This window comes from Aquarana catesbeiana, linkage group LG01, assembly GCF_042186555.1.
Source record: "Aquarana catesbeiana isolate 2022-GZ linkage group LG01, ASM4218655v1, whole genome shotgun sequence".
Lineage (NCBI taxonomy): Eukaryota > Metazoa > Chordata > Amphibia > Anura > Ranidae > Aquarana > Aquarana catesbeiana.
In genome coordinates, this window is record NC_133324.1 from 276,232,669 (window position 1) to 276,242,668 (window position 10,000).

At 48.7% G+C, this 10,000-nt stretch overlaps 6 non-coding genes across 6 annotated transcripts in view; all 6 read right to left on the reverse strand.

Moving 5' to 3' along the window:
* LOC141124712 (U5 spliceosomal RNA) overlaps nt 1–33 on the reverse strand; it is a 115-nt gene extending 82 nt beyond the window's left edge. Inside the window, exon 1 of the small nuclear RNA XR_012241062.1 lies at nt 1–33. This exon is cut by the window's left edge and continues 82 nt beyond it. This is a non-coding gene — a small nuclear RNA (U5 spliceosomal RNA).
* A 6,186-nt stretch (nt 34–6,219) lies between these two features.
* Nucleotides 6,220–6,334, reverse strand: LOC141124713 (U5 spliceosomal RNA). The gene has a single exon (XR_012241063.1). It is a non-coding gene; the product is annotated as a U5 spliceosomal RNA (small nuclear RNA).
* A 758-nt stretch (nt 6,335–7,092) lies between these two features.
* Nucleotides 7,093–7,207, reverse strand: LOC141124980 (U5 spliceosomal RNA). The gene has a single exon (XR_012241293.1). It is a non-coding gene; the product is annotated as a U5 spliceosomal RNA (small nuclear RNA).
* A 758-nt stretch (nt 7,208–7,965) lies between these two features.
* Nucleotides 7,966–8,080, reverse strand: LOC141124714 (U5 spliceosomal RNA). Its single transcript, XR_012241064.1, has one exon. It is a non-coding gene; the product is annotated as a U5 spliceosomal RNA (small nuclear RNA).
* A 758-nt stretch (nt 8,081–8,838) lies between these two features.
* Nucleotides 8,839–8,953, reverse strand: LOC141124715 (U5 spliceosomal RNA). The gene has a single exon (XR_012241065.1). It is a non-coding gene; the product is annotated as a U5 spliceosomal RNA (small nuclear RNA).
* A 758-nt stretch (nt 8,954–9,711) lies between these two features.
* LOC141124717 (U5 spliceosomal RNA) lies at nt 9,712–9,826 on the reverse strand. The gene has a single exon (XR_012241066.1). It is a non-coding gene; the product is annotated as a U5 spliceosomal RNA (small nuclear RNA).
* Between the last annotated feature and the right edge of the window lie 174 nt (nt 9,827–10,000).

Genomic DNA, 10,000 nt, shown 5'->3' on the forward strand with positions numbered 1-10,000 from the left:
AGATTTATTCGATCTGAAGAGAAACCAGAGTATAACAGGCAAACATCCTGTGACGGATCCTATTCCACACTCCACTGAGTGCCTCCGTCAATAACACCGCTTCCTCCAGTATGACCATCTGACAGATATAATATTATAGCTGCAGTAAATACAAGTCTAGTCGATAATAGCTTGTAGAATCTTGACTGCTTTATTGGACAGAATACAGCCTTTTTATACACATTTAACACAAGGGGTTAGATAACGAGGTAGGGCTGACTCATGGACACTCCCCCCTCCCCTCTAGCAAAAACTTAAAAGACAATAATATAATTAACATGTTAATTAACACAACACTTAAGGCAGACCTGGTGACCAGACAGTTCGTCTCTGCAGGTTAATGTGATCAGCTCTTTCAAGAATCATGTATTGGGCAAGTCCAAAAAAATAAAAGATTAATATCGAAATACCAGATAACAGGGTGAATGTGGACAGAAAAAGGTCCTTGCAGCCAGTGTCCGCGACAGTGCCCCCCCCTGTCCCATAGTCCGGCAGACCCAACTAGATCCACCACGGGTCAGCTTGGGGCTGTCCGGGAGAGTTTTATAGTTCCGTTTGCCGGGAAAGTCCATCAGCATTCCCATTCTGCTTTCCTGGCCGATACTGTATGGTAAAATTGTAGGGCTGCAGTGCCAAGCTCCATCGTAACAAACGTCCATTATCCCCGGAGACCCGATTAAGCCAGATTAATGGATTGTGGTCGGTGAGCACCGTAAAAGATCGTCCGTAGAGATAAGGTTGGAATTTCTTGAGAGCCCACACCAGCGCCAAACACTCCTTCTCCACGGCTGCATAACCGACTTCCCTGGGTAGCAGCTTCCGACTGATGTAGGCCACTGGGTGCTCACCGCCATCAGGTCCTACTTGGCTCAGTACTGCCCCCAGCCCGAATGTAGAGGCATCTGTGTGGACACAAAAACGTTTGGTTGGGTCAGGGGCAGCTAGAACAGGAGCTGAAGTTAGTGCATTCTTTAATTGTTGGAAGGCAGCTTCACACTCAGGGGACCACAGTACCTGTCGGGGAAGGTGCTTCTTAGTCAGGTCTGTCAGGGGCTTAGCGATGGAACTATATTGCGGGACAAATTTCCTATAGTACCCAGCTGTGCCGAGGAACGCCAGGACCTGGGTTTTAGTACGGGGGGTCGGCCACTTGGCAACGGCCTCAATCTTAGCAGGCTCAGGTCGTTGTTGTCCACTGCCTACTCGATGTCCAAGGTACTGTACCTCGGACATCCCTATGCTGCATTTCTCTGGCTTAAGGGTTAGTCCTGCAGCCTTGATGCGGTCTAGCATGACACCCAGATGAACCAGATGGTCCTCCCAGGTATCACTGTAGATCGCAATGTCGTCCAGATATGCACAAGCATAGTCCTGGAGGCCATCGAGGAGTTGGTCTACCATCCTCTGGAAAGTCGCCGGTGCATTCTTCATCCCAAATGGCATTACTTTAGACTGGTATAAGCCAAATGGGGTAATGAACGCCGATTTCGGAATAGATTCCGCATCCAGGGGAATTTGCCAGTATCCTTTGCATAGGTCAAGGGTTGTCAGGAATTTTCCCCGAGCAATGCGATCTAACAGATCATCGACCCGGGGCATAGGGTAAGCATCAGTGGTGGTGCACTCATTTAATCTGCGGTAGTCTACACAGAAGCGAGTTGTGCCATCCCGCTTCGGTACAAGGACCACCGGGGAAGCCCAGGGACTGCTGGATGGCTCAATGACTCCCAATTCAAGCATCTCCTTAATCTCATGACGCATCCCCTCTCTCACTGCGTCGGGTATCCGGTAAGCCGCCTGTCTTAGTGGCAGTTGTCCCGGGGTCTCCACACGGTGCACTGCCATAGTAGTGTACCCAGGGACTGTGGAGAACATTTCCCTTCTCTGACTAAGGACCTGTCTAGCTTGTTCTCTCTGCATCGGCCCTAGCTGGTCGTCAAGCTTTATCATCTCTATCCCTGCAGTAATTCTATTTAGCTCCGGGAGCACCAGCAGGGGAAGATTCTCAGAATCCTCCACAGCTGGAGCACATATAGCGGCCACCTCTCCTGATCTTTCCCAGTATGCTTTCAACATGTTCACATGAAAGGTCCGTCGGACTCTTTCATCCGAACATTTAGCCACTAGGTAGGTTGTGTCACAGAGCTTTGCCACAACCCGGTAAGGTCCCTGCCAAGTGGCCTGTAACTTGTCCTGCTTGGTTGGTCTGAGGGCAAGAACCTTCTGCCCAACCTCCAGAGTGCGGTTCCGAGCAGTACGATCGTACCATCGTTTCTGCCGCCTTTGGGCAGCCCGAAGGTTCTCCTGGACAGTGTCCGTGAGCTCCTTCAGTCTGTCCCTAAACTCAAGAACGTATGCTACGATAGAGGACCCTTGGGGATCAATTCCCCCTTCCCAGTGGGCTCTGACTAGATCTAGGGGCCCCCTCACCCGCCTCCCATACAGTAACTCAAATGGGGAGAACCCGGTAGATTCCTGCGGCACCTCCCGATAAGCGAAGAGAAGGTGTGGCAGATATCTCTCCCAATCCCTGTGAGAGGTTGCAAATGTCCTAAGCAGCTGTTTCAGTGTTCCATTGAACCTCTCACACAGTCCGTTGGTCTGGGGGTGATAGGGAGAGCTCTGTAGGGGCTTTATCCCACACAGCCTCCATAACTGCTGAGTGAGCTCAGCAGTGAACTGGGTCCCCTGGTCAGAGATGATTTCCCGAGGGAAACCCACCCTGGCAAAGATCCGGAGCAAAGCATCAGCCACAGTTTCTGCATGGATATTTGCCAGGGGAATGGCCTCTGGGTACCGGGTGGCATAATCCACCACAGTAAGGATATATCTCTTCCCAGAAGGACTAGGTCTGGGCAATGGTCCAACCAGGTCTACGGCAACACGGCTAAAGGGTTCATCAATGATCGGTAAAGGGTGTAGGGGAGCTTTCAGCGGGCCCCCATGCTTACCCACCCGCTGGCATGTGTCACAGGTCCGGCAATACTGTCGGACATCCCCTGTAATCCCTGGCCAAAAAAACGACTGAGTCAGACGGTGGAGGGTCCGGGACATCCCCAGGTGTCCGGCTAAGGGTATGTCATGCCCAATGCGCAGCAGGTCATGACGATATTTCTGCGGCACAACCAGCTGCCGCTTGGGTGGATGGGAGGCTGTCTTTCCCTCAGTAACCCGATAGAGTAATCCCTGGACCCACTCTATTCGCTCCCTCTCCAACCCCCCAGGGTCCAATCCTGCTCTTTCCCTATAGCTAGCTAAGGAAGGGTCGCTAAGAGTTGCCTGAGCAAATTCTTGGGGAGAAGCCCAAGTCGGGATAGGGTTAGTTGGGGTAGTACAGTCTAGGTCAGGGGTGACAGGTCTCACCTGGGTCCCGTCCTCGAGGGAGCGCACCTCCATCCGGGCTTGCTGGCGGGTGGTAACAGGATAGGCTTCCGGGGATACATCCAGGGAGAAGGCTGAATTTAAACGTCCCAAATCGTTGCCCAACAAAACCTCTGCAGGTAAGTTCTGCATTATTCCCACTTCCACTTCTTTGGCCCCCGAACCCCAATCAAGGTGAACCCTGGCAGTGGGGACCCGCATAACATTTCCCCCGGCCACCCGCACAGCCACAGACCGTCCCATCTGCTCTGCCGGGTTTATCATTCGGGACTGTATCAAGGTAATAGTAGCTCCCGTGTCCCGCAGTCCCTGGGCAGCCCGACCATTAATCCACACGGCTTGTCGATGGTGCAAACGATTATCTGTAGTGGCAGCTTGCACAGGGTCTGCCTCATGTAGAATTCCAATATTCTCCTCGCTTGGGTAAGTCACATCATCTCTCTCCAGACAGTGTGCAGCAGCCCGGGCAGGTCCAAGGGGCCTGTTCCGCGCGTCCTGGGAAACATTCTGCGGACAATACCTCCTAACATGCCCTGATTGGTTGCATCTGTAGCAGAGGTCCCCTTTTCCTCGTGAAGATGGTAGCTGAGTGGGGCCGGGGATCGACGGCTGGTGTGGAGGGGCAACGCTCCGTGGAATGTTGGGGACAGGCCGGGCTGGGGTCTTAGGCTCTGGTTGTACAGTCCGCCTTGAATCCACGTATTGGTCAGCTAGGGTGGCAGCTTCATCTACTGTGACTGGCCGCCGATCCTTTACCCAGTCTCTAACCTCATGTGGGGTATGATCGTAGAATTGTTCCAGGAGGATTAGCTGGAGCGCATCTGCCATGGTAACAGCTTGGCGCCCGGTCATCCAACTCTCCGCTGCTCGGGTCATTTGATGAGCCCATTCTGTGTAAGGCTCTCTCTCCTTTCGGCGGAGGTTGCGAAACCTCAAACGGTGTGCCTCTGGAGTAATGCCGAAGCGAGCCAATAGTCTTTCTTTTACCCGGTCATAGTCCTGGCTGATCTCATCAGGGACATTATTGTACGCCTCTGCAGCCCTTCCTGTGAGACGGCTGACCAGGAGCGTGACCCAATCTGCTTTATTGACACCTTGGAGACCGCATTGACGCTCAAACATTTGCAGGTAAACATCCATCTCATCTTCACCATCTTGAAACATGCGGAAGGCAGCATAGGGTAGCTTTTTGCGGGCCGCTGGAGCTTCCCGGTTGAACATAACTGACGCTCCTTGGTCCCGCTGGAGTTTAGCCATTCGCAGCTGGGACACCTCTGTTAACACTTGACTGATAACCTCCTGCGGGGGGTGAGTACCATACAAGGCCAGTCGCCACTGGACGTCACGCTGGAACTCTGCCGCCTCTGAGGTATCTGCTGGTGGGTTACTGGCCTGGTCAATCTCCATTAGTTCGGTGATGAGAGTCGCTCTGGATTTGTTGCTGGAGACTTTTCCACGGGCTTCCAAGAGATCCTTCAAGGTGCTGCGCTTGAGTCTGGCGTAGTGATGTTCCATCTGCTGTTAGGAGCAGGGGGTCCCGGTGGTGATTTGGGTGTGCCTAGGCAAGAGGAAGCATCCCACCGCTGCCACCAATTGTGACGGATCCTATTCCACACTCCACTGAGTGCCTCCGTCAATAACACCGCTTCCTCCAGTATGACCATCTGACAGATATAATATTATAGCTGCAGTAAATACAAGTCTAGTCGATAATAGCTTGTAGAATCTTGACTGCTTTATTGGACAGAATACAGCCTTTTTATACACATTTAACACAAGGGGTTAGATAACGAGGTAGGGCTGACTCATGGACACTCCCCCCTCCCCTCTAGCAAAAACTTAAAAGACAATAATATAATTAACATGTTAATTAACACAACACTTAAGGCAGACCTGGTGACCAGACAGTTCGTCTCTGCAGGTTAATGTGATCAGCTCTTTCAAGAATCATGTATTGGGCAAGTCCAAAAAAATAAAAGATTAATATCGAAATACCAGATAACAGGGTGAATGTGGACAGAAAAAGGTCCTTGCAGCCAGTGTCCGCGACACATCCTAAACTAGGTCTCGGCGGCGCACACATGCTGCTCTACTCATGGCGACTCCGTAGACGCTATCATTTCTCAGCAAAAACATAGCCAAATAAGGTGCAGAACTGATTAAAAGAAATGACAAGTCAAAGAAAAACACCACTAGAAAGAGTTTGTCAAGCTAAAAATGTCAAAATATATCACCTGAGATACATTAGGGTTATGCAAATAAGGAAAAGTGAAAGGACGGCCCACTGCCGGGGATAATGAGAGAAGGCCGCTATAGAGCAGGACAGCCTAATTTGCATGTCTTTACAGCTGCATAGCGGGAATCAGCAGGCGCTTGTAGCAATTCGCTTCATCAGAACCGCATAAAAGGCGCGCGGCAATGGAATTGGGGAATATAGCGCGTTGCCCTGTGCTTTTTAAAGGATCCCTTAAAAAGAGTCGAATAGGACCGCACAGGGGCCGACTTACCGAGAATGGAGCACGCGGGAAGTTTTTTCAACGTTTTGCTAACAGGAGCGAGTCCGCAAGAATTCAAGCAGGAGCCGCTTTGGTTGGCTACACCGTCAACTTTCATTTGAGGCCAACCGCACAAAGCCAACAAAAAAAGACACCCAAAAATGCTCCGATAACTTGTAGGTAGACCAAGACCACCAAATGGTTTTCGATGCCACGTTGACCACCACCACCACCAACAACATTAACGCTGTCTCAGCATCTTTCCAAATCAAAAGAACTCAAGCTATTTTTCACCAGATTAGCAAGCCCAGCTTTAGCTAGGCATCAAAAAATTCTCTGAAACTCATAGTTGTTCCCCTCCACGGAAATCTTTAGTAAAAGGCGAAAGATTTATTCGATCTGAAGAGAAACCAGAGTATAACAGGCAAACATCCTAAACTAGGTCTCGGCGGCGCACACATGCTGCTCTACTCATGGCGACTCCGTAGACGCTATCATTTCTCAGCAAAAACATAGCCAAATAAGGTGCAGAACTGATTAAAAGAAATGACAAGTCAAAGAAAAACACCACTAGAAAGAGTTTGTCAAGCTAAAAATGTCAAAATATATCACCTGAGATACATTAGGGTTATGCAAATAAGGAAAAGTGAAAGGACGGCCCACTGCCGGGGATAATGAGAGAAGGCCGCTATAGAGCAGGACAGCCTAATTTGCATGTCTTTACAGCTGCATAGCGGGAATCAGCAGGCGCTTGTAGCAATTCGCTTCATCAGAACCGCATAAAAGGCGCGCGGCAATGGAATTGGGGAATATAGCGCGTTGCCCTGTGCTTTTTAAAGGATCCCTTAAAAAGAGTCGAATAGGACCGCACAGGGGCCGACTTACCGAGAATGGAGCACGCGGGAAGTTTTTTCAACGTTTTGCTAACAGGAGCGAGTCCGCAAGAATTCAAGCAGGAGCCGCTTTGGTTGGCTACACCGTCAACTTTCATTTGAGGCCAACCGCACAAAGCCAACAACAAAAGACACCCAAAAATGCTCCGATAACTTGTAGGTAGACCAAGACCACCAAATGGTTTTCGATGCCACGTTGACCACCACCACCACCAACAACATTAACGCTGTCTCAGCATCTTTCCAAATCAAAAGAACTCAAGCTATTTTTCACCAGATTAGCAAGCCCAGCTTTAGGTAGGCATCAAAAAATTCTCTGAAACTCATAGTTGTTCCCCTCCACGGAAAACTTTAGTAAAAGGCGAAAGATTTATTCGATCTGAAGAGAAACCAGAGTATAACAGGCAAACATCCTAAACTAGGTCTCGGCGGCGCACACATGCTGCTCTACTCATGGCGACTCCGTAGACGCTATCATTTCTCAGCAAAAACATAGCCAAATAAGGTGCAGAACTGATTAAAAGAAATGACAAGTCAAAGAAAAACACCACTAGAAAGAGTTTGTCAAGCTAAAAATGTCAAAATATATCACCTGAGATACATTAGGGTTATGCAAATAAGGAAAAGTGAAAGGACGGCCCACTGCCGGGGATAATGAGAGAAGGCCGCTATAGAGCAGGACAGCCTAATTTGCATGTCTTTACAGCTGCATAGCGGGAATCAGCAGGCGCTTGTAGCAATTCGCTTCATCAGAACCGCATAAAAGGCGCGCGGCAATGGAATTGGGGAATATAGCGCGTTGCCCTGTGCTTTTTAAAGGATCCCTTAAAAAGAGTCGAATAGGACCGCACAGGGGCCGACTTACCGAGAATGGAGCACGCGGGAAGTTTTTTCAACGTTTTGCTAACAGGAGCGAGTCCGCAAGAATTCAAGCAGGAGCCGCTTTGGTTGGCTACACCGTCAACTTTCATTTGAGGCCAACCGCACAAAGCCAACAAAAAAAGACACCCAAAAATGCTCCGATAACTTGTAGGTAGACCAAGACCACCAAATGGTTTTCGATGCCACGTTGACCACCACCACCACCAACAACATTAACGCTGTCTCAGCATCTTTCCAAATCAAAAGAACTCAAGCTATTTTTCACCAGATTAGCAAGCCCAGCTTTAGCTAGGCATCAAAAAATTCTCTGAAACTCATAGTTGTTCCCCTCCACGGAAATCTTTAGTAAAAGGCGAAAGATTTATTCGATCTGAAGAGAAACCAGAGTATAACAGGCAAACATCCTAAACTAGGTCTCGGCGGCGCACACATGCTGCTCTACTCATGGCGACTCCGTAGACGCTATCATTTCTCAGCAAAAACATAGCCAAATAAGGTGCAGAACTGATTAAAAGAAATGACAAGTCAAAGAAAAACACCACTAGAAAGAGTTTGTCAAGCTAAAAATGTCAAAATATATCACCTGAGATACATTAGGGTTATGCAAATAAGGAAAAGTGAAAGGACGGCCCACTGCCGGGGATAATGAGAGAAGGCCGCTATAGAGCAGGACAGCCTAATTTGCATGTCTTTACAGCTGCATAGCGGGAATCAGCAGGCGCTTGTAGCAATTCGCTTCATCAGAACCGCATAAAAGGCGCGCGGCAATGGAATTGGGGAATATAGCGCGTTGCCCTGTGCTTTTTAAAGGATCCCTTAAAAAGAGTGGAATAGGACCGCACAGGGGCCGACTTACCGAGAATGGAGCACGCGGGAAGTTTTTTCAACGTTTTGCTAACAGGAGCGAGTCCGCAAGAATTCAAGCAGGAGCCGCTTTGGTTGGCTACACCGTCAACTTTCATTTGAGGCCAACCGCACAAAGCCAACAACAAAAGACACCCAAAAATGCTCCGATAACTTGTAGGTAGACCAAGACCACCAAATGGTTTTCGATGCCACGTTGACCACCACCACCACCAACAACATTAACGCTGTCTCAGCATCTTTCCAAATCAAAAGAACTCAAGCTATTTTTCACCAGATTAGCAAGCCCAGCTTTAGCTAGGCATCAAAAAATTCTCTGAAACTCATAGTTGTTCCCCTCCACGGAAATCTTTAGTAAAAGGCGAAAGATTTATTCGATCTGAAGAGAAACCAGAGTATAACAGGCAAACATCCTAAACTAGGTCTCGGCGGCGCACACATGCTGCTCTACTCATGGCGACTCCGTAGACGCTATCATTTCTCAGCAAAAACATAGCCAAATAAGGTGCAGAACTGATTAAAAGAAATGACAAGTCAAAGAAAAACACCACTAGAAAGAGTTTGTCAAGCTAAAAATGTCAAAATATATCACCTGAGATACATTAGGGTTATGCAAATAAGGAAAAGTGAAAGGACGGCCCACTGCCGGGGATAATGAGAGAAGGCCGCTATAGAGCAGGACAGCCTAATTTGCATGTCTTTACAGCTGCATAGCGGGAATCAGCAGGCGCTTGTAGCAATTCGCTTCATCAGAACCGCATAAAAGGCGCGCGGCAATGGAATTGGGGAATATAGCGCGTTGCCCTGTGCTTTTTAAAGGATCCCTTAAAAAGAGTCGAATAGGACCGCACAGGGGCCGACTTACCGAGAATGGAGCACGCGGGAAGTTTTTTCAACGTTTTGCTAACAGGAGCGAGTCCGCAAGAATTCAAGCAGGAGCCGCTTTGGTTGGCTACACCGTCAACTTTCATTTGAGGCCAACCGCACAAAGCCAACAAAAAAAGACACCCAATAATGCTCCGATAACTTGTAGGTAGACCAAGACCACCAAATGGTTTTCGATGCCACGTTGACCACCACCACCACCAACAACATTAACGCTGTCTCAGCATCTTTCCAAATCAAAAGAACTCAAGCTATTTTTCACCAGATTAGCAAGCCCAGCTTTAGCTAGGCATCAAAAAATTCTCTGAAACTCATAGTTGTTCCCCTCCACGGAAATCTTTAGTAAAAGGCGAAAGATTTATTCGATCTGAAGAGAAACCAGAGTATAACAGGCAAACATCCTAAACTAGGTCTCGGCGGCGCACACATGCTGCTCTACTCATGGCGACTCCGTAGACGCTATCATTTCTCAGCAAAAACATAGCCAAATAAGGTGCAGAACTGATTAAAAGAAATGACAAGTCAAAGAAAAACACCACTAGAAAGAGTTTGTCAAGCTAA